The following is a 19314-nucleotide window of genomic DNA, read 5'->3' as shown; positions in this document are numbered from 1 at the left end:
TAAGTGATCCCACTAGTTTTGCATGGGCAAAATATAAAATTTTCTTCTGACCATCCCAATTAAATAGGGGTAAAACAAAATGTGGTTTTGAAAGTCCCTGAGAAGTCACACTAGTACTTAAGAGAAACCTGAGGTAAGTTATTTTGAGTGAAAATAGGAAACAAATCTTTTGCCTAGATAAGATGTATTTGGCATTGGAGTATTATATTTTACTTTCACTTTACCATATAATAGTCAATATTTCAGAATTAAATATTTGGCAACAAATTAGTTTAAGAGGCACGCAATATGTCACATATCTCTATATTAAATTGCAATGATGTAATTGACATTGAAAAACATATTTTGTATGTCTTAAAAATTATTATTATTGAAAACCTCATATTTTTGTTTGTTTAACAAATACAGTTAAGCTGATAACACTATTGTCCATTCATTTTCCTGTAGCAAGATTGTTTTGCTCCAGTACTGCAGTAACTCTTGACTGTATTCAATTAATATCTCATAATTTTTAGAAAGCCTTCCTTTAAAACCATCTCTCAATGTCTGCCCTCTGAGATGGTGTGTAGTACTATGAACTGTGCTGCATATCCTACAATGACACTGATATTTTCTGTATAATGTTCTCTTACCCTTTGGAATAATTTATTTTCTTTTTGAATCAGCACTCAGTGTACTTTGGAAGAATGGGACATTCTCAGAATTACATGAGCAATAAAAATTCAAGGTCTTGAATTCTTGCATTTTGCTTTAGTCTCAGTGATGGAGTGCATCTGGAGTCAATGATGCACAATGCCAGTACCTTAGGATGGATGAAGCATGAAATATTCAGCAAGTTCTTGTCTACATCCCTCACCTGACACACAAACATCAAAATGTTTCAGTCCTGGCTACCACAAAGTAATCTTTATATTATACAGAAGAAAAGATATTTTTAGGTTCCTCCTGGAAATAATATGTCTGCCATGTTTTATATGGTTGTCTTCAGAAAAGTGAATAGAATAAATGGCAAGAGGTTACAGACTAGGCATCAGAGAAAGGAAAAAAAAAATAAAATCAGTTCTTCAAGTGCTGTTAGCATTCAGAAAAACAGAGATTGGCAACACCTTCAACAAGTACTGCTGGGATAGTTCTTGCTTACAATCTGAGAAGAGCTTTGATAGAATGTCTTGTCCATCACTGCAAGTTGATCTCAGAATTACCCTCTTCACAGGAATCACAGGGCTCACAGTAAACTCTGTCAGGTCAGGCTACAGTGCTTAAAAGCAGATTGATGCTTTATCCTGAAACTAGACTGAGACCCGTCATTCTGACATGTAACTGCTAGGTCTCTGAAAAACCCGTGAATATAGATCAGAAACAATGACTAAGTGGAATCAGGATCCTAAAGGTAGTAGAGCAAGCTAACTTGTGCTCTCTCCTATGTCCCTCTCCTGTGAATCTCTGTCATCAGCCACATGTAAATATTTGGTGGGAAAATTCTCTCATTTCCTTCCATCTAGACACACATATTTTTCAATTGCTTTTATTGTCTCTGTGAGACACAGTCTTGAGTGCAAATCCAATTACTAAGGTAAATAAAGGGCACCTAAAATTCTTTCCAGTATATTGACAAGGGAAAGTTCTATTTCTGTAAGCATTATCTAATATAATATGAACAAGCCTACCAATACTTCTTTTTCTACATAAAATTTAGTGTTTCAACAAATAAGAGACATTGAATTCTACTGGAATATTGTTCTAATATTCCAAAGGATTTTTGTGCAGGGTCTGTAGGGTCTCTGGCTCACAGCTGCAGGCAGCTAGACCTGCAGTCCCAACAGCCTGTGAAACAGTTAATTCATTTGCTCTGCCTTCACTGTAGACAGCAGAACACATTAAGACAAGTAGCAAACTCCAGGTCTGAGAGTTATACACTCCAGAGCTGCAGTTACAAATCACACAGGTAAACAAAAAATAACAACAGAGAAAACAAACTCCTAGCTTATGCACAGATGGGGGAGCCCCTGCTTTCTTCAGCTGACCACCCACAATTTTAAATCACAGAGAGGTTGCAGTTTGCAGTGGTGCAAATAAGCAATTAGGGAACAGTATTAATTTTCCTGCTACACTTCTGAGATTACAGTAAATTTTCCTCCTAGATACTCTTCTCCCAGACTTAATATTCCACCTTTGAGTTGTCTCCTGTCCTGCTATTAAGTTCCTTCCCTAATAGGCAAATGGCATCTTGAAAAAATTTAAGCTCTTTCCTTTTGTTATTTCATTCAGATGATCGATCTAGCACTCTGCTTACTCATAGGTTAAAAAATTTTGGGGTTTTTTTGTCCATTGAAACTTATGTTACCAATAAACACACTGGTATACTCTGCTAAGTGTGATTGGGCTCATGTTGTGATTTAAGTACATTAATGCATCATTCTGCTCAATCAAAATCTCGGGTAATATCAGATGATTTCAAATAAGTAAATTTGGTATTAAACACTATAATTTTCACATGTGGAATATTTAAGAGAATCTAGACAGTGAGCATTGGACAAGTGACAACCTATTTCTAATCATTCCACTAGACTCTTCAAGCACATACTATCTGGTTTGGTCCATTACTTGATTCCTGCTTCCCATCCTTCTTATTACTCACACACACACACTTAGAAAGACTCAATGTCTTTCACAATACTTTTGTGCTGAACTAGATAGGTTGTTCAGGGCTAGGTTGGATGGGGCTCTGAGCAACCTGGTCTGTAGAAGATGTCCCTGTCCTTTGCAGGGGAGTTGAAATTAGATGAACTTTAATGTCTGCTCCAACACAAACCATTGTATGATGCTATGGTTTTTACTTTTTTTTAAAGATGCTCCTTCCCTTAACACTTTAGCAGCCAATTACTACCCTTGTTTCAATGTAATCTTGGTTTTAACATAGATAATCAGAATCACACAGGCTATACTAATGGAAGTGTTCTCTATGTCTCATGTAGCTGTGGATTACCTTTCTATACTGTAGATGCTTTGTCTAACAGATCTTAACATTATTTTTTTGCCTACATTGCTGCTTATAATGATCCTATGACTAAAAAGATATACTCAGATTTCTCTCATTTTCTATCAGCTTCAACTAATGATGCATTTCTATATAGTAGAATTCCTTATTATTACTCCATTAGATCATGATTTTGAAATTTTGCATTGAGAATTTTATTTCTTTTCCTATTAGGAAACAGGGTCTAATTATTCTTACAGTATTATTTCATGCTTCACAGCATCAGCAATACCTACAGATTATAAGCATATGCATCGATCAAGATATTAATGAGCTCAGCTGTACAAATTTAAGAAAATTTAACTTCTTATAACTTCATTAAGAAGATCAAACAAAAAATAATTCATTAATTTGAAACTGGCACCTTCCAGGATCCCCTTTGGTGTAGTGTTTTGCAAGAGACAGTGCCTTCAGTTCCAAACCTAGTCCCTGTTCAGGCCATTGTAACCAATGACAGTTTTAGTCTTAGATGGGCATATATTAGCCAATAAGTACATCTTGCCTTTTATTATGGTTTACATTACCTTCATTACTTCCAGTTTTGTGAACAATTACAGGACTGTATTGTCTTCCATAAGAATTTGTATTACTACCCATCGACTGCTGGTATAGCATTATTAATTTGGAAGTTTGAAAAATTCTGGAACCTATTTTATGTGAATGGTACATGGCTGGGTGATAGTCTCATTTGTCAGCAATTTTTAGATACAGGTTTTTTAATTTTTAAATAGTTACCTGAAATTATTATATTTCAAGAGATCTTTCATAATGCTTCTGTCAGTTGTTTAGATTTTGCAAAGCCATATAATTTTTAAACATGTTTTGTCCATCAACAGTCAACAATTATCAATCTAAGAAGAACTACATTACTAAGAAAACTCTGATTCTTAAAAGGCTGCAATATTTCGTACATAAAGTGCTCAGAAGTGACAAATGATAGTGTCAGTTTGTGTCAGGTTTAAAGAAGTGTTTTCCATGAAGGGATGACCATGCTTATTTAAACATTATGCCCCCGGATGAGAACTCAGATAGGAAATTCAAAACTCAGTAGTATTTTCTAAAAAATATGAGATTTCACATATAGAAAAAATGGTCAAAATGTCAAGTCTGCCTACATAATTTTTAATGCCAGTATTAGTGTAGTGTCTTTCCTTTTTTCTTCTTTTTTTTTTCTTTTTTTTTTCACTGTAAAAACAGAGTCTCAAACCCTTTGAAAAGTACAGTCCTTTAGTCTGTAATACATTAGGGTTTTTTTTCTTTATTTCTCCTTTGAATTTATTTTGAATGGAACATTAGTTAAATCACTGAGAGTTAGGAATAGCTGCAAGTTAAGAAAGTTAATAAAGTTTTCCTGTTCCTTTGTCTTCAAAATCTTATTTAGTGCAGGAAGAATAGAGAAAAAAAAAGAAAGAAAAAAAAGAAAAATGTTTTAATAATGAACAACATATTAGTGTATAATTACCTTTCCTTGTAAACAGGGCAATGAAAGGTTCATGATCATTCAGACATCATTGTGCTGCTGTATAATTAAATTCAAATTCTGGCAAAACACTGATAATGGTGATAAATAACAACACAAAACTAGGAGTCCTAAAGAAGACACAGCTTACAATTTATAAACTGCCCTAGAACTTAAAAATGGATTTGACAAATTATAAACACTGGCAGACCCACAGGGCTGAAATTCTCAAACCATAGTCTGAGGGATTCACTTTGGTCAAGTTCTAAGTTGTTGTTTCCCTGTTTCTGTCTGTTAAATTGAATTAAGACTTCAAAATACCTTTAAGGTGAAACAGAACTATTTCAAAACAAGTAATTTAAAGCATGAAAATGCTACTGAAACAAAAGCATTTCTTGCAATTTTTTTAATCTTTTGGAAACTATAACGTTTTGGAAAATTATTCTAGCTAACTAATATTAGAATAATGTATCCTTTACTTTGCACAAGGATTCGATATTTATTTATGAGCAAAATCATATTTATATTGTTTACAAATCAATAACATGCCTTTGAAAACAACCTCCTTTTTGTGAGGAAAAGTAGGGAGAAAATTAGCACTGGTTGACAGCTATATCCATAGTGAATTCCCGTACTGAAATAACCTGTTAAACTTTTTTTATTAGTATACTTCTACCATTCCTCCAAGTGACATTGCTATGTGACCACAACAGCACTGGTTCTGCCACAAGGAAAAAGAAAATCTTATTCTGCACTTCTCATACCTTTCCTTCTGTATAGCAGTTTGAAAAATGATACAATTTAAAGTAGTAATAGTGTTGTAGCACTATAAGGGTATAAAAGTTCTCAATACAGTTTCTCCTCACAACCTTGCTACAGTTTTTTTATTGAAACAATTTTTTTTCCTGCAGATTGTTTTTTCCTTGTAGATTTCTTGGTCCTTTTCTCACATTGTAGAGTATGTGGGTACAAAAACCACCTGCTGCACAAGCACCCAGGTCAGACAGTTCTAGTTCGGCCAACATGTTTCTGTGTCACTGTATCTAGAAACCTCACCTGCGAACCAGTCTGGCTTGTTCTTGAAACATAACAAGAGAGGAAAAAAACCTTAATCCATGAAATACATGCTTACACTGCAGTAAAAACATGGGTTTCATCTGGTGGTTCTAGTATGAAGGTAAAAAGGATTTCAAATGAGATGATTGTGCACAAGCTGGGATGTTGTACACAGGTGCATGAGCAGGAAGTTAGCAAAAACTGGTGTGTCTGTGCATTTTTGACTGTTTTCAACACAAGTTCATTTAGATCAGCACAACAAAAGATCAGTTACTGATGCTTTAATATACAGTTATTTGTCTTTTTACTTCACACAGTTTCAATATGCCCAACTGCTGATATATAGTTCAGTTTGCATGGCCATTCTAGGCTGAAGTCTCGAAGGACTGTAGCAGTGATATGTATGAAATGGGAAATTAGTATACGCAAGAAATATATAAGTATAGATATAGGTACATAGACATAAATATATATAAGTGTATACGAACAGAAGTGTATAATTATTTATAAGTATATAAATATATCCTTATGTAAGTGTATATAAGAAATATTGTACACTGAGATAAATGCTAGCCTCAGATTTTGATAGGGAACATGCTCCACACAGGGAAAAGTACAGGTGGATTTCCACACTGGATAAAAATTAATTAAATGATACTAATATATAGCAGTATTTATGAATTTTTATTGAGGATGGGAGAGTTAGGAAAGACTGCATTTTCAGACGAAATGGACATATAACAAAGCATTTAATAGGTAGACTTAACATATTCAAGCTAATGCTTGAAAGTAACAGCACAAAGAGAATAGCAAAAGCTATTTCTTCACACTAGAGACAGTGGAGAAGATTTAGGGGTTTATCTTTCTAACAGGATTTAGAGAGCTTAGCACATTCTCGCTTTTAGGTCTAATGTAGAAGCAGGTTTTTGTACGTAGGGATTTGACAAACAAACTTTATTTGATCTCTGTGAGGAGCTTAAAGAAGACTCTAAGACAAGGCAGTGGAGAACTGCCATTTATGGAATAAGAAATGCTTGAAGTGTCACCCTAATCACTGGCCAGGAGCTCTCTATAAATTCTAGTCCATTCAGTCAACCTTTTCTTTCCTTGGGGTCTTGTGTCATTTTCTCCTTGTAAGTTGAGTGTTGCTTCAGAATGTTAGAAAAATATGTTGAATCCAGTACTGGCAGCATCGTCAGTCCCGCAGTGCTTCCACAGCAGCTGTGTGGTGGTGATAGAATAGCCACCTGTGAAATAGAACCTGTGATTCCCCAAAGCAGGCAGGTCCTGCAGTCCATGGATCCAGCATGCTGAGAGCGCTTTAGACTGAGGTTCGAGCCACACTGTGTATCGTACACTCCACTGAAAATGGTAGCTGTGTCCATGTCTACCACATTGATGCTCTTTGTTGAATAATGAGAAGAATTTTCAGCTTTTCAAAACTGAGCCCAAAAACTAGTGTGTGCTGCATGTATAGGATGAGAAAAATGGTTAATTTCCTGTTCTCTCCTATCATTCTGTCTGGAAGTGGAGTGTCTGTAAAGAAATTATTTGAATTCTCTCCATCTCTCAACACTTTTAGTCTACTTGACATTTGCATCCATTTTCAAACAAATCAGTTTCTTAAAAGGATAATGTGAATTACTGTTACCAGCTCTTTAACTATCAAAACTGAATTATTGTAATTTTAAGTTTAACCTTTTATCAATACAAGACATTCTATATTTTTTTTCTCAGTTAAATGATATGAAATACCTACCAATTGCTCTTTCTAGTGAAGGGATGCTATTAAAAATTGTTTCTTGAAATGAACGTTCAGTATAACAAAAAATTGCACACCTTGCAGCACAGAAATGAATATGATAGCATACAAATTCTATTTCAATTATTTAGTTAGAATAGTGATCTTCTTCATTTTAATTAAAAATATATGTGTTTATATTCTGTGTATTTCTCTATAACCAGTGTTATACAACGACAGGGTAAAGCAAACTTCCTATTACTTTTCTCTGTTTAAAAACAACTTTCTTTGCCTATAGTATTTTCCTTGAAAATAATAACGCTCTCAAACAAAGACCGTAACAGGGCTATTAATCTGAAGCAATAACATAGTTTGAATGCAGTCTTAAATGCAACCAGCATCTTTCCTGCTTCTCTGAACAAGATGCAAATGTCTGAAATGCAGCCTGGCTTGACAGGACTCAGACAGCTGTATCGACATATCAATTATATGTTGTGATTTTTCAGTTAGTCCAGTGCAATTGAATAGTATTCTTCAGTTGTATTTACTAGTAGCTTCAGGGTAAAACTGGAGACTTGATTTAACTTGCAATCGTGTATTTTGTCCGATAAGTTTATTTCTAAAGTAAAGGTTATAGGAAAAAGTATTTGCTATGAATCAGGATGTTTTTTAAAAGATTTGCCATCCAAGCATAATTACAACAGTCAGGACAAAAGGATTTAGAAATTAGCCTTATGGTGTTGTGATTAAGTAATTTCAAAGCATATGCTCAGGATTAAAATAGGTATGAGTCTATGGTCATATACAGGACTACAACCTCACTGCTGCTTTTTTGTCTGCTCAGGACCTCTTATTTCTACTCAGATCTTCTAAAAGGCATTTACTATGTTACTGAAGACAAAGGAGTAGAAACCAGTGAAATAAATTGACTTCCGATGAAAGAAAATTTCAAGTAGACATTTCTTAGACTATTTTACGTGTTGCTGCTTGTACTGTTAGATGTGACCTGCAGAGCTTGGGGTCCAGGAACTCCCACAGGAGTCACATCCTACCAGAGTGGTGGCTCTGCGGCCTGGGAGTGGTAACCTTTCTCACAAATCTTTCACAGGCACCAGACTTTGTTCATGAAGTTCATTCCCATTAGGTCATGCAAGTATGAAACAAATTTTTCTGAGGCAGATTATAATCTTCAGAAAAGTCCACCTGTGGAAATACGTGAAAGTACAAATTCACTGAGATTTGTTTGAGCTGTGTGCTGAAATGTGTGCTAAATGCACTGTCAAAACTCTGATAAGCATGATACAGCTTATTTTATGACATATGTTGCTGCCCTTACTTAGGAATGTACTATGATTTGATGGATTTTATTGCCTTTCTGCTGCTCACTTTTTAATCAATAACAGTGTGAGGGATTGTAGTTTCATATGTGTGTTATAACTACTCTAAGCAAATCCTTCTGTCTTTTGGAATGATATTTCCACTATCTACATTACATTTAATGCTCTCTTTGGTGATTACTTTTTTTTTGACAGTTTTGCAAAACAGCTGCAGGAATAAGTTATTCGTAGGGAATGATAGGTCTGAGGTGCTGAACATGCAAAGCAGGATAACAAAGCATTTGTGGACCTTTTTATGTTTCTGTAAGCCAACTGGTTCTCTCCTTTGCAAGTGGTTCAAAACTAGTTAATCTCAAAAGATATCTTGAGATAAAAAAAGCTCTGCATGCCACCTTGACTTTAAATACACAGTGCCACTTCTTTATCAGCATGCATATAAAAATGTTGAGCAACTGAAGAAGAGTAACTGTATTTATAGATTAGTATACATCCATGACCACAGACACGCTTATTTCTGCGAAAGTGAAAATGATTGTGGTTTATTATAAGTTTTCTTCTGATGCATACCTCAATAATGTGAAATTAATTTAAGATGTTGTACATTGCTCCCCTAGAAAGAGTGTATTCATAATTGAGTTTTTTTCTGACATTTTATAACAGAAAGCAAGAGCTACTGTGTTTTAAGGAAAAAATAGCATAAGTTTGCCCCTGGAATCCATCAGCTGTGCTAGCACAAACGAAGTGAAGTTTGTTTTTTACATGTAATTATGTCTTCTGAAATGAGAACAGAGTTAATATTTTGAAACATGTACACCTAAAATACATTTGACTTTCTGCAACATTCTCAGAAAGGAATTCATAGAAACATAATATTCCTACATGACAAGGACACAAAGATGTACTGTGAGCACATCTCTACAATTTTCTAGTTTTCCTTAAGTATTTTATGCAATTAAAAGGTAAAATTATTGTTCTATGTATAGAGTTCAGACTCACTTGTTCCACGACAGCAGATACACTCGATAAAGTCCCCCTCAATGAAAGCAGTCACTGTCGACTTCACAATGAATTATTTTCTTCGATGTTACCATGTGAGATGGGGCTGTTGCATTATCATGTCCACTTTGGAGTGAGAGAATATGAGACTCACAATGATGTGCTCAAGGTCATACATGAAAGCAGAAGTAAGCAAAAATTGAGTTTTCTAAGTAACTTCCTAAAATTTTAAGCCTGGATTTGAAAAATCTCACAAGGCATCCTATTTTTGAGATTAGCTGTTTGAATGTCTTTGCAATCTGTTCCTTATCACTATGAAAAAAAGTTGGTCCTGTAGCTCAGCGATAGCTCATGCCACTCAAGATTTTCAGAATTGTGCTGCAAAGTACAAGAAGGTGTCCCATTCCATGTAATTTCAGCTATTTGCAGAAAATAACTATATTGGTGAGATGGAAAATAACCTAGATGTTTAGAACCTGAGAGCTCTCTGGGGAAGTGGACAGGCAGATTTAAAAATAGCAAGCACCATATATATTTGGGAGTTTATGTTTACAAGAAACAGAATAGCAAAAATACTGAATGGTTACTGCAAATATAGAGTGGATTCAAATCTCATATGTTTTAGAGTGAATTTGAATGATACGAAAATGTATTTTTAAGTGAAAAAGAGAGATAAGAAATCTTTGGTGTACATTTTTTTCTATTGTGCATTTGTTAGCCCTTAATCTCAGATTTAAAACTTTTCTCTTCGAGGAACAGAAACAGTGTTATGTGATTTATAATAACAATTGCATAATAAATAAAAAATAGTCAAAATTTAATTAAAACTGTTCAGAAATAACCCACCACCTGATTAATGTTGGTCCAAGATCTTCAGCGAAATTCTTTTAGTAATATATATATTTCCAAAAATCAGGGTGTCTTTTCTTTATGTTAGTAACTGAGCAATGGCCAAATTTTAATAATTTACTAATTCAAAGACCAGTATCAGTCTGATCTATTTAGAGAATTTATTCCAGCAATATGTAGTGTCACGCTGTTTAGTAAAGAAGCAAAATTTAATAAAATAAAGTACATATTTTTAATATATCCCAAGAAGAAAATGCAAGAAATACTTTCTAAACCAGCTTTTTAACTTTCATCTCTATATGTAAATATACTGTAGGTGCTGTACACATTTTTATGCATAGTTGTGGAACAATATATCTATGAAAGAAAAAGAAACAGTCTCTTTTTGATTCATGCCACTTTTAACGTTCACATCAGAGTTTTTGTTCTTGTTTTCTCTGCTCAGTTTATTGTGCTGTGGTCATCACTTGCTAGAAAATACATAATTGGATTTTGCTTTTGATGTCTTCACTGTTTCTCTGAGATGAGAAGCATCAAAGAAAGCAGTTCCCAGTTTGTTCTTCCTTATTTTCACTGGTTTTTTTCCCTGCTCTGGAACAATGAAATGTGAATCTCTTCAGAGCCTCAGGGCCAGAACAGAAGGTAATAGTTGGGTCTCCTGCTGTTTTTGCTATTAGTTGTCCTTCTGCTGGAGGTCTTTTAAGCTTTTGAAGGCTTGCTCTCGGAGCTCACAAAACTGAGTCCTGAGTATTAATGCCAGCGCTGTCCCTGAAATGCTTTTGTTTTTCAGGTCAGCCTCACTGGAAAGAGTGTGCTGACAGAGCTGCTGTAAGTAGGCATATCTGTCACCTGTCTGGATTTAAGCCAAAGCAATAAAACCAATATGCATAAGTGGAAACAACAAATATGAAGTATGATTTTTGACTATAGTTTGTAAGAATGATTTTTCTTTTTTGATTTTTTTTTTTAGTGCAGATTACTGCCGGGGAAGCCTCTGAACGTATCCTGGAATACACTCAATTTAGAGCTACATAAAAGGCATATTTCAAGGCTAGACAATTACAGTTCCTCAACACCAGAAAACATTCTGAACAGTAACATTAGAATTATAATAAAGAGAATGCCAAAAATACCCAAGAAAAAAATGGATGCATTGCCTAAAATAAATTTTGAACTAACTCTAATTATGATAATTGTAGTCCAATGCATTAGGATTGAGCCGATCCTGATAGCAAAATGGGATGTTGCACACAGAATACAGTGCATGGCTCGCAGTGGGGGCAATCAGCCTTCAGCTGGGGAAGCAGATGTATACAGTTAAATGTGAGAGGGTAGGGAGGTATCCTGAAAACTTTGAAGCTCATAGATATTTTGGGCTTTTGAAGGAATATGAAGAGCTCAAAGAGGAGAAGCTGTGGGTTCTTCTAACACATGGTGTTGGGGATCAAGACAGGTATGAGTTGAGTATGCTTTTTATGTGTGTTGTGTTTTGATGTTGGAAAAGAGGGAAAAGTTGATATAACAGCTAAAACAAGCTAGATCTCTCAGGCATTGTTGGGGTATTTTGAATTTACCTAGGGATTTTTTTACCCTCTTTCTTTTCTGTTTAGAAGATGGTGCTTTGATATGGGAGCATGAAGGTTTATAAAATTAAATCACTTGGTGTTCTAAAGTATTTTCACCTTTCTTTGTTTCTTGAAAGAAGTCATTCTTCAGGGAGCTGGCCAGGCTAGCAGAGAGTGCTTGTTTTAATGTAAGATGTACAAGACATGTCTGATGAACTAGTGAAAAAAAGCCCCCAAAGATAACTTCCTAAGTGTGAATTGGCCATTTGGCTAATGTCCTGTAAGAGATTTTTCAGATAGCTTTTTTAAGATGCCCCCTCTGGTTTGTTTCTGTCTTTATGACAAATGCATCTGTTCTGTTATCCTCTCGTCCTCATACCCATACTTCAAATGTATTTTGTGATGGATAAGTACTGCAAAATGGTGGGAAGTTCTGGTTTTAGCGACTGTTTAACTTACTAAAGTATATGACTATACACATAAATATCTGAAGGGCTTTAGATTGTGTATGCAAGAAATGCTGTGCATTCCATAGGAAAGATAAAACAGAGGCTTTATGGAGTAATTTTGTGGCTGATTTTTCTGTGTGTGTGTTTTGGTTTGGTTTTGGATTTTTGACTGGGTGTGATGGTTTGGGGTTTTTTGCTTGTTTGTGTGGTTGGTTTGCTTGTTTGTTTTGGTTATCCTGTGTGCTCTTGAAAGCTCTCTTTACTGATGAGTGTGAGCTTCTGGTTTGGGGGAAAATGAGGAAAAGCAAGAAATGGACAAAAACTCTCTCTGTCCAATTGTAACCATCTCAGGAAAACTTGCCATGGGATGGCTTTTGCTGTTGGGAAGCAGCAGAAAATGCTTTTGGGAAACAATAACTTACAGAGTTAATGGATTTACATGCAATAAATCTCTTGCATCTTGAACAGGCTTGGGGAAGTAGGTCTTGGTGGTCTTTCCCTGGACTGGATAAACATTGTGAAAAATTGTGGAGAACAGGAAAAAATTCAGGAGGATGGTTCTTCTCATATAATTAAATCCTAAATCCTCTATCTCCCCATGAGGACCTTGAGGTTAGCTCAGTTGCTTGGTGCATGCTGCTAATAACACCAAGGTGTTGTGAGTTTGATCCCTGTTTGAGCCTTTCACTTAAGATTTGGATTTGAAGGTCCTTGTGGGTTCCTTCAAACTCTGTGATTCTGCAGGGAGAAAGACCTTTAATAACAAGGAAAAGAACCTTCCATTTTACTGTTTGACATATTACAGAACTTTAGGTAGTTTTTGTGATGAACTTGTCCAAACAAACATTGCAGTGAATAGAAGGCTTTGTCAAGGACCTGCCTTACACAATTGGGTTTTAGGTACCTGTCCAATCTCAATTTATGTTTTAAAACTTTAAGAACCTACATAGGAGGCTAGCACCATGATGATTGCTTTTCTTGTTGTAAAACAGTGAAGGTATGGAGGGGAAAAACATAGCAGGATGACAACAGTTCAAGAAGGTTTATGGTGAGGCTAACACTGACATCTTTCTGAAAAAGAGAATGTGTGAAGTTATGTATAGTAGGAACATTTTTATGATGTGTTTAACGTTGCTGCTGTTACCACTGCCTGCTTCTCCAACTTTCTCATTTACTTTGTATTGTCAGTAAATCACAACTGTCTCTGTGAAAAGTGAACTCCCTCATTAAATGGAGAAACAGCTAAAATTTAAGCCTTTATTATAAATAAAATAGTATTTCTTGCAATATCAGATGCTATGATGAGAGACTCAGCTGCAATAAATGGGATAATAAAAGAGTCAAAATGCAAAGCAATGGTGTGCTACATTCTTTAATCTGCAGAGACAGATTATGCAAAGATTCAGGTATGAATGAGCTAACAGGGAGGTAGGAATATATTTTTATGACTAGGTTGTTTTCCACTCCAAGAAGATGCTAAAAGGTCTGCAGGTGTGAAACACTCACAAGTAAATACATTATGGTGGACGTTGACAGGTGTCTGATTTCCACTATTGAAAGCAAGATCCACATTCAGTGGATTTTGAGGATGCTCTGTAATACTGGAATCAAAGCTGTGAAAGTTACAGACTCAGTTTTATGGGTAACAATAATTTTACCTTTTTTTCTGTCTCAAGATTTTAGGTTTTTTAAGTTTTAAAATTGTATTTTTAAGTTCGATGATATAGGTAATAGAAGTCACTTTAACAGAATAGGGGGTTTTATTATGTTCAGAAATCAACTGCCATGGCTGCAAATTTTTATTTATTACTTTGGTCCATATGCATTTTCAGTTCTTTAGTGGTTTTGCGCATCTAACTGTAATATTAAACTATTCTGTAATTAATTTTTATAGCATGTGTGTCTGAAAAATAATCATTTTTTGTCTCTTCTTAACATCTAAACATTTGTTTTAAAGCAGTGTGGAGATGTTGAGAGGTTCAAAGTCGAGATTTTATGTCTGTGTATGTATATTTTATTTTTATTAATAACTTTGTAAGTTAGTGATCATTCTGTAACATTTTAGCCCTAGTTCAGATCAAGCTAATTAGTTTGCTAATGATTAAACTGAAACTTCAGTGCAGCTGTATGAAAGACAAAGTTTCTCAGAGAGGAAACTTTATCACTCTTTTACTTAAATACATACTTTTACAGTAGAAGATGGTGATAAGAAAATCCCATGCACACTTGCTAGGAAGTATATAGAAGTATAAGGCTAATGTCAGATAAATACAAAAAAATGTAACAGACCCGAGGATGAAATTCCTAGTATGGTTGGTTTTTTCTCTTCAGGAAAATATTTTCTTACATGAAAAATTACTTGGTAAAACTTTCAGTTAGGGAAAGAGAAAGATCTTAGGAAAGTTTAGCATGATATTTCGTAGGACATAGTACCTGATTCAGAGTGACTTCTAAATTAATCTTTGTTTCACTGATACTGAAAAAAAGAGGAAGGAATTTGATTAATAGTCTTACAGAAAGATGATTTGTGTTATAATTTAACATATTAATGTCCTATTGAAGCTGATACATAGGATAAAAATAAATCAACTTTACTTACATCAAGCTGGAATATGTCAAGGAACAGGAATATGTGATTATTCAGGGATGAATTTCATTGAATTCAGACTTTCTGATATCACTTAAAACAAATTGTTATTGCTATTATTATAACTTGGGATTGTGAATATAGAATGTATTTTGTTTCATTTAGTGATTATGATGTATACAACATTGTTGACTATTCCAATTTTTTCATTATTGGGGTCAACCTTTGGATAGTGTGTGTAAGTGTTCAAATTAAAATTGTTGAACAACTTTCTAAATGCATCACTCAAATTTAGTGAAGCAAGACCTGCAAATCAATGCTGTTCTGTAGAAAACTAGTGTATTTTGACAAAAAAGTATAAATCTCAGTATACCTATTTCATCCTTCTTCCCCCCAAACTGTTTAAAATAATTTAAAAAAAATAAATTTTAATCTCCCTGCTGCTCCATTAGTTAAATATGTTATTGAAGATCTTCAGATTATGTATATTACATTCCAGGCGTCCATAGCTCTGTGTAGTGTGTATCTCTCTTACATGCATGTGCAAATGTGGTAATATAATTTTGTGCGCACACAATTGTATGGTTCCTTAGTTGCACAGAACAACAGTTCACAAAAAATATTATTAGAGAAAAAAATATCCTGTAGGTAAACCATGATGAAAAGTTTTTTGAGCACTGAAAGGTGAAAAGCAGATGCTATTGCTAGCTTCTTATTGGAGTTGTGTAAAAAAATATTTTTAACAGTTACTGAAAAGCTCTACTAGTATACTAGCAAAAGTAATAGTGACTAATACACCTGCAGAAGAATAGTCTTCTAAGAGTCAGCATTGCAAAGACAGTAAAGATTGTGCGGTTGAAATGCACATCTCTGTATATTAGAGTTCCTGGGAATGTTTAGTGTATCTTTAAAATTGAAAAGAATCACTTACAGATCAAGCTTAGGTACAAATGTTTAAGAAACATTATGTGCAACATGAGTGCTTCTTCCTACATGTTATGCAATTCATAAATTCTCAGGATTATCTCCTTTCTTCAGCTGAGAAACCTCTGGGAAAGAGCTTAAAAGTAGGTCATAGACCAGAAACAGTTGCTGTCCTATTCTGATGCCCTAGAGGATGAGGGTTGCGGAACAGGTGGGGTTTATATAAAATTAGTCTTAGCACCTTATTAGGTTAAGATATCAGAAGGTGAATTTTGTAGCAGCCTTATGGACAACACAGCTCTGGCTACTGGAGCTGATTTGATCTCAGCAGAGGAACAAAACTGTCTTCAAGCCATGGGTTGGCAAGATGTCCTGTATGGCTCAGAAGTCTCTCATAATGTAAGACTACAAAGGGAGCAGGAATTCAATTGTTGAGCTTAGCCTTAGCCCCTCGGCCTCTGTGATCGCACCAAAATGATACATCCTGAAGTTACAGAGGAGATAGAATGACATGAGATTTGCTTTTCACTATACAACTATAAGCTGTCACAGCGAAAGACATGCTGGAAACAGTGAAGCTTGGAAACGGTGGTCTTTGTATGTATATGTTATCTGACCAATGCAACCCTGTGCTAGTATCTTGAATCATCTGTAAATGTAGAGTTCGATCACAGTATGTGCAAGTGCTTAATTACCTTACTTTTCTCAGACTTACTAGTGTGACAATGATTGTAACGTTCAGTTTTGCTTAATAGGATTTTTTCCTACTCAAATTCAAACAAACCTTTGAAAGAAAGAAAACTTGTGAATTGTCTCACTGCATCAGGTCCTCAAATAATGAAACAAACCAATAAATTGTGAAGCATCAATATTTCTGTATGCTGGCATAACTTAGTTTATCGGAGTGGTTTTGTGGTGTATGTTGTAGAAGGCTATTAAGATGATAGCCTGGCCAGCTGCAAGATCCAGTTACAGTGTATTTTGGGGATAGGTATAATTTATTGCAGGTGACCTGAACCAAATTTCATCTTTATGTTCCCTATTTAAACATTATTTATGTGAATAAAAAATGTTTAGGATTACTTATTTTTAAAATGACATATTAATTTTCAACTCCTAACTATATAGTATATGATGGCATATGGTTTTTATACAGTCCTGATAAGAATTTGACCTTTCAGCATTTTAGGACTGAGTCTTTTTCCTAAAGACACTTTATCAAAAAGTCTATGTCTTCAAACCAAATTAACTTAAGAAATGCTTAAGCCAAGAAGGTTGTTTCTATGCACACATTTTGTTTTCTTTGAAGCAATCTTTCTTCTTTCAAAAACAAACCACCTGAAATAAACACCCTTGGTGTGACAGATGCAGATGTTCATGGATCTATTCCTTTGAGACAGGTTTTGCACTATTAGCTTTGGCAACTAATGCTGAAAAAAATGCAGTTTAGTTGCTAGAGATATAGAGTTAATACAGTGCTCTGGATCTCATTGGATAGTGAATATTTTGCATCTTTGATTCCACTCAAACTGGAACAAAGAAGTAATCTTGTGGCTGTTTGGGAATGCAAAGCCAGGCAGAATGTGAGTACTGACCAACCAGACAAGGCCCTTATCTTCACCCCTGCCCTTATCAAGTTTCAAGACCTGATTGATGTCATGGCAATAGATACCTTTTTTTTTTATTTCATTTATGGCACTTTGTTTGATACTAATCTCTCCATACTCAAAAGCTCTGCATTGATGTGCTGCCCCACACAACTGGCTTTTTCCAGTGGAATTGTGTGGCTTATGCGAAGATGAGTGTAGAAGCAATTCCTAATAATATTCAAGGGTTACTTTTGAAATTTTGAGGGTAGCTAGCATGTGCAGCAATCTGCAAATCCTCTTTCAAGCTTTCGAATTAACAAGTCAAATGTTTGACATATGTTGCTAAAAATAAATCCCTGTTCACCTGTTCTCTGTCTTGCTCTAAAGACTTCATAACTACAATTTATGTCTTATAGCAGTATTTGAGAGATGACTGGTTCTGAAAGGGTAACTGCTAACAACTGCAGTAAATATCCAAAATATGTTGTTTATCTTGTAGATAGGGTAAGAAGTCTACTTTTGGGAGTGGAATTTATGCTGTCTTATGGAAGAGTGTGCTCATGATCTTACCTGTTCATAGCTAGAATAAGTTTTAAGAAGAGCCTCATGAATTTCAATATGGCAAACTCAAAATGCAGTCTGGTGGGAGGAATTGCTCTTTGCAACATTCAGCTGGAAACTGAATGACTGTGGAGCAATTCTATTGAAAAGGACCTTGGTGCTTTGGTAGACAAAGGCTGAAAACGAACCAGCAGTGTGCCCTGGCAGCATAAGTGGTCAAAGGTATGCTGGGCTCTATTAATAGTAAATCAGCTAATAAATGGGAGAAATTATTATTTCCCTCTACTTGGCACTCAACAGATTCCATCCAGAACACTGTTTGCTTTTGGCACTGCATTCTAAGAATAATATTATGAGGAGAATATGAATTATTAATGATATCATAGTATTGATATCAATAAACTAGAAAGAGTTGGCAGGGGGGGCGCTGAGCTGGAGCAAATGTTTGAGGCCTGATCACTTGGTCTATGAGGAGAGGTTGAGAGGCTGAGGCTTGTTCAACCTGAGGGAGAGAAGGTTGCAGCCATTAAGATGGAGCTAGGCTCTTCACTGTTCCAACAAAGTTGTCGGTTTAGACAGGATAAACAGTGCCTTCTATACTTAGTTTGTCTTGGATTTAACTACACTGCTTTCAGCTGTTTTCTACAGCATTTAGACACAGATATCAGTGTTAATTGAACAACATATGCTCAGACTTCTGAGAAGAGAAAGAAAAGGGGTGGTAATTAAGGAAACAATATGATCTTCTGGTTTCATTTTATTTATTAGTTCATCAAGAAACTTATTAAAAGAGTAATCAGAAGTAAATTGGTTTAAAATTTACTTCCTAAAGCCTAAATATCAGGGTGGATGTTGACAGTTCCATGGAAGACTTTTTGTAAGTCATGTTAAATATCTCTACTGCAAGATACTCAGCTACAAGTAGTAAGGATCAATATTGAAGGATAAATAAATTCTAGACTGAATTCTCCTCTGGTTCTTTGATAGTATTCCAATAACTCACTGAAAATGTAATCTTAAGCATACTTTAACTTTCCCTGGAAGACAGTCAAGTTTGTCAGTGAGTGTTGTTTTGTCTGAACTGAAAATAGTAAAAGAGACAAGGGCATACAACTACTCTCGAGCTATGTTATGGTAGGATATCAAAGCTAAGTCTTACACAAA

The sequence above is a fragment of the Neopelma chrysocephalum genome, unplaced genomic scaffold (genome assembly GCF_003984885.1).
Source record: "Neopelma chrysocephalum unplaced genomic scaffold, ASM398488v2 Primary Assembly neopelma1_22b, whole genome shotgun sequence".
NCBI classification, from domain to species: Eukaryota; Metazoa; Chordata; class Aves; order Passeriformes; family Pipridae; genus Neopelma; species Neopelma chrysocephalum.
Note: the sequence above shows the minus strand (reverse complement) of the source record.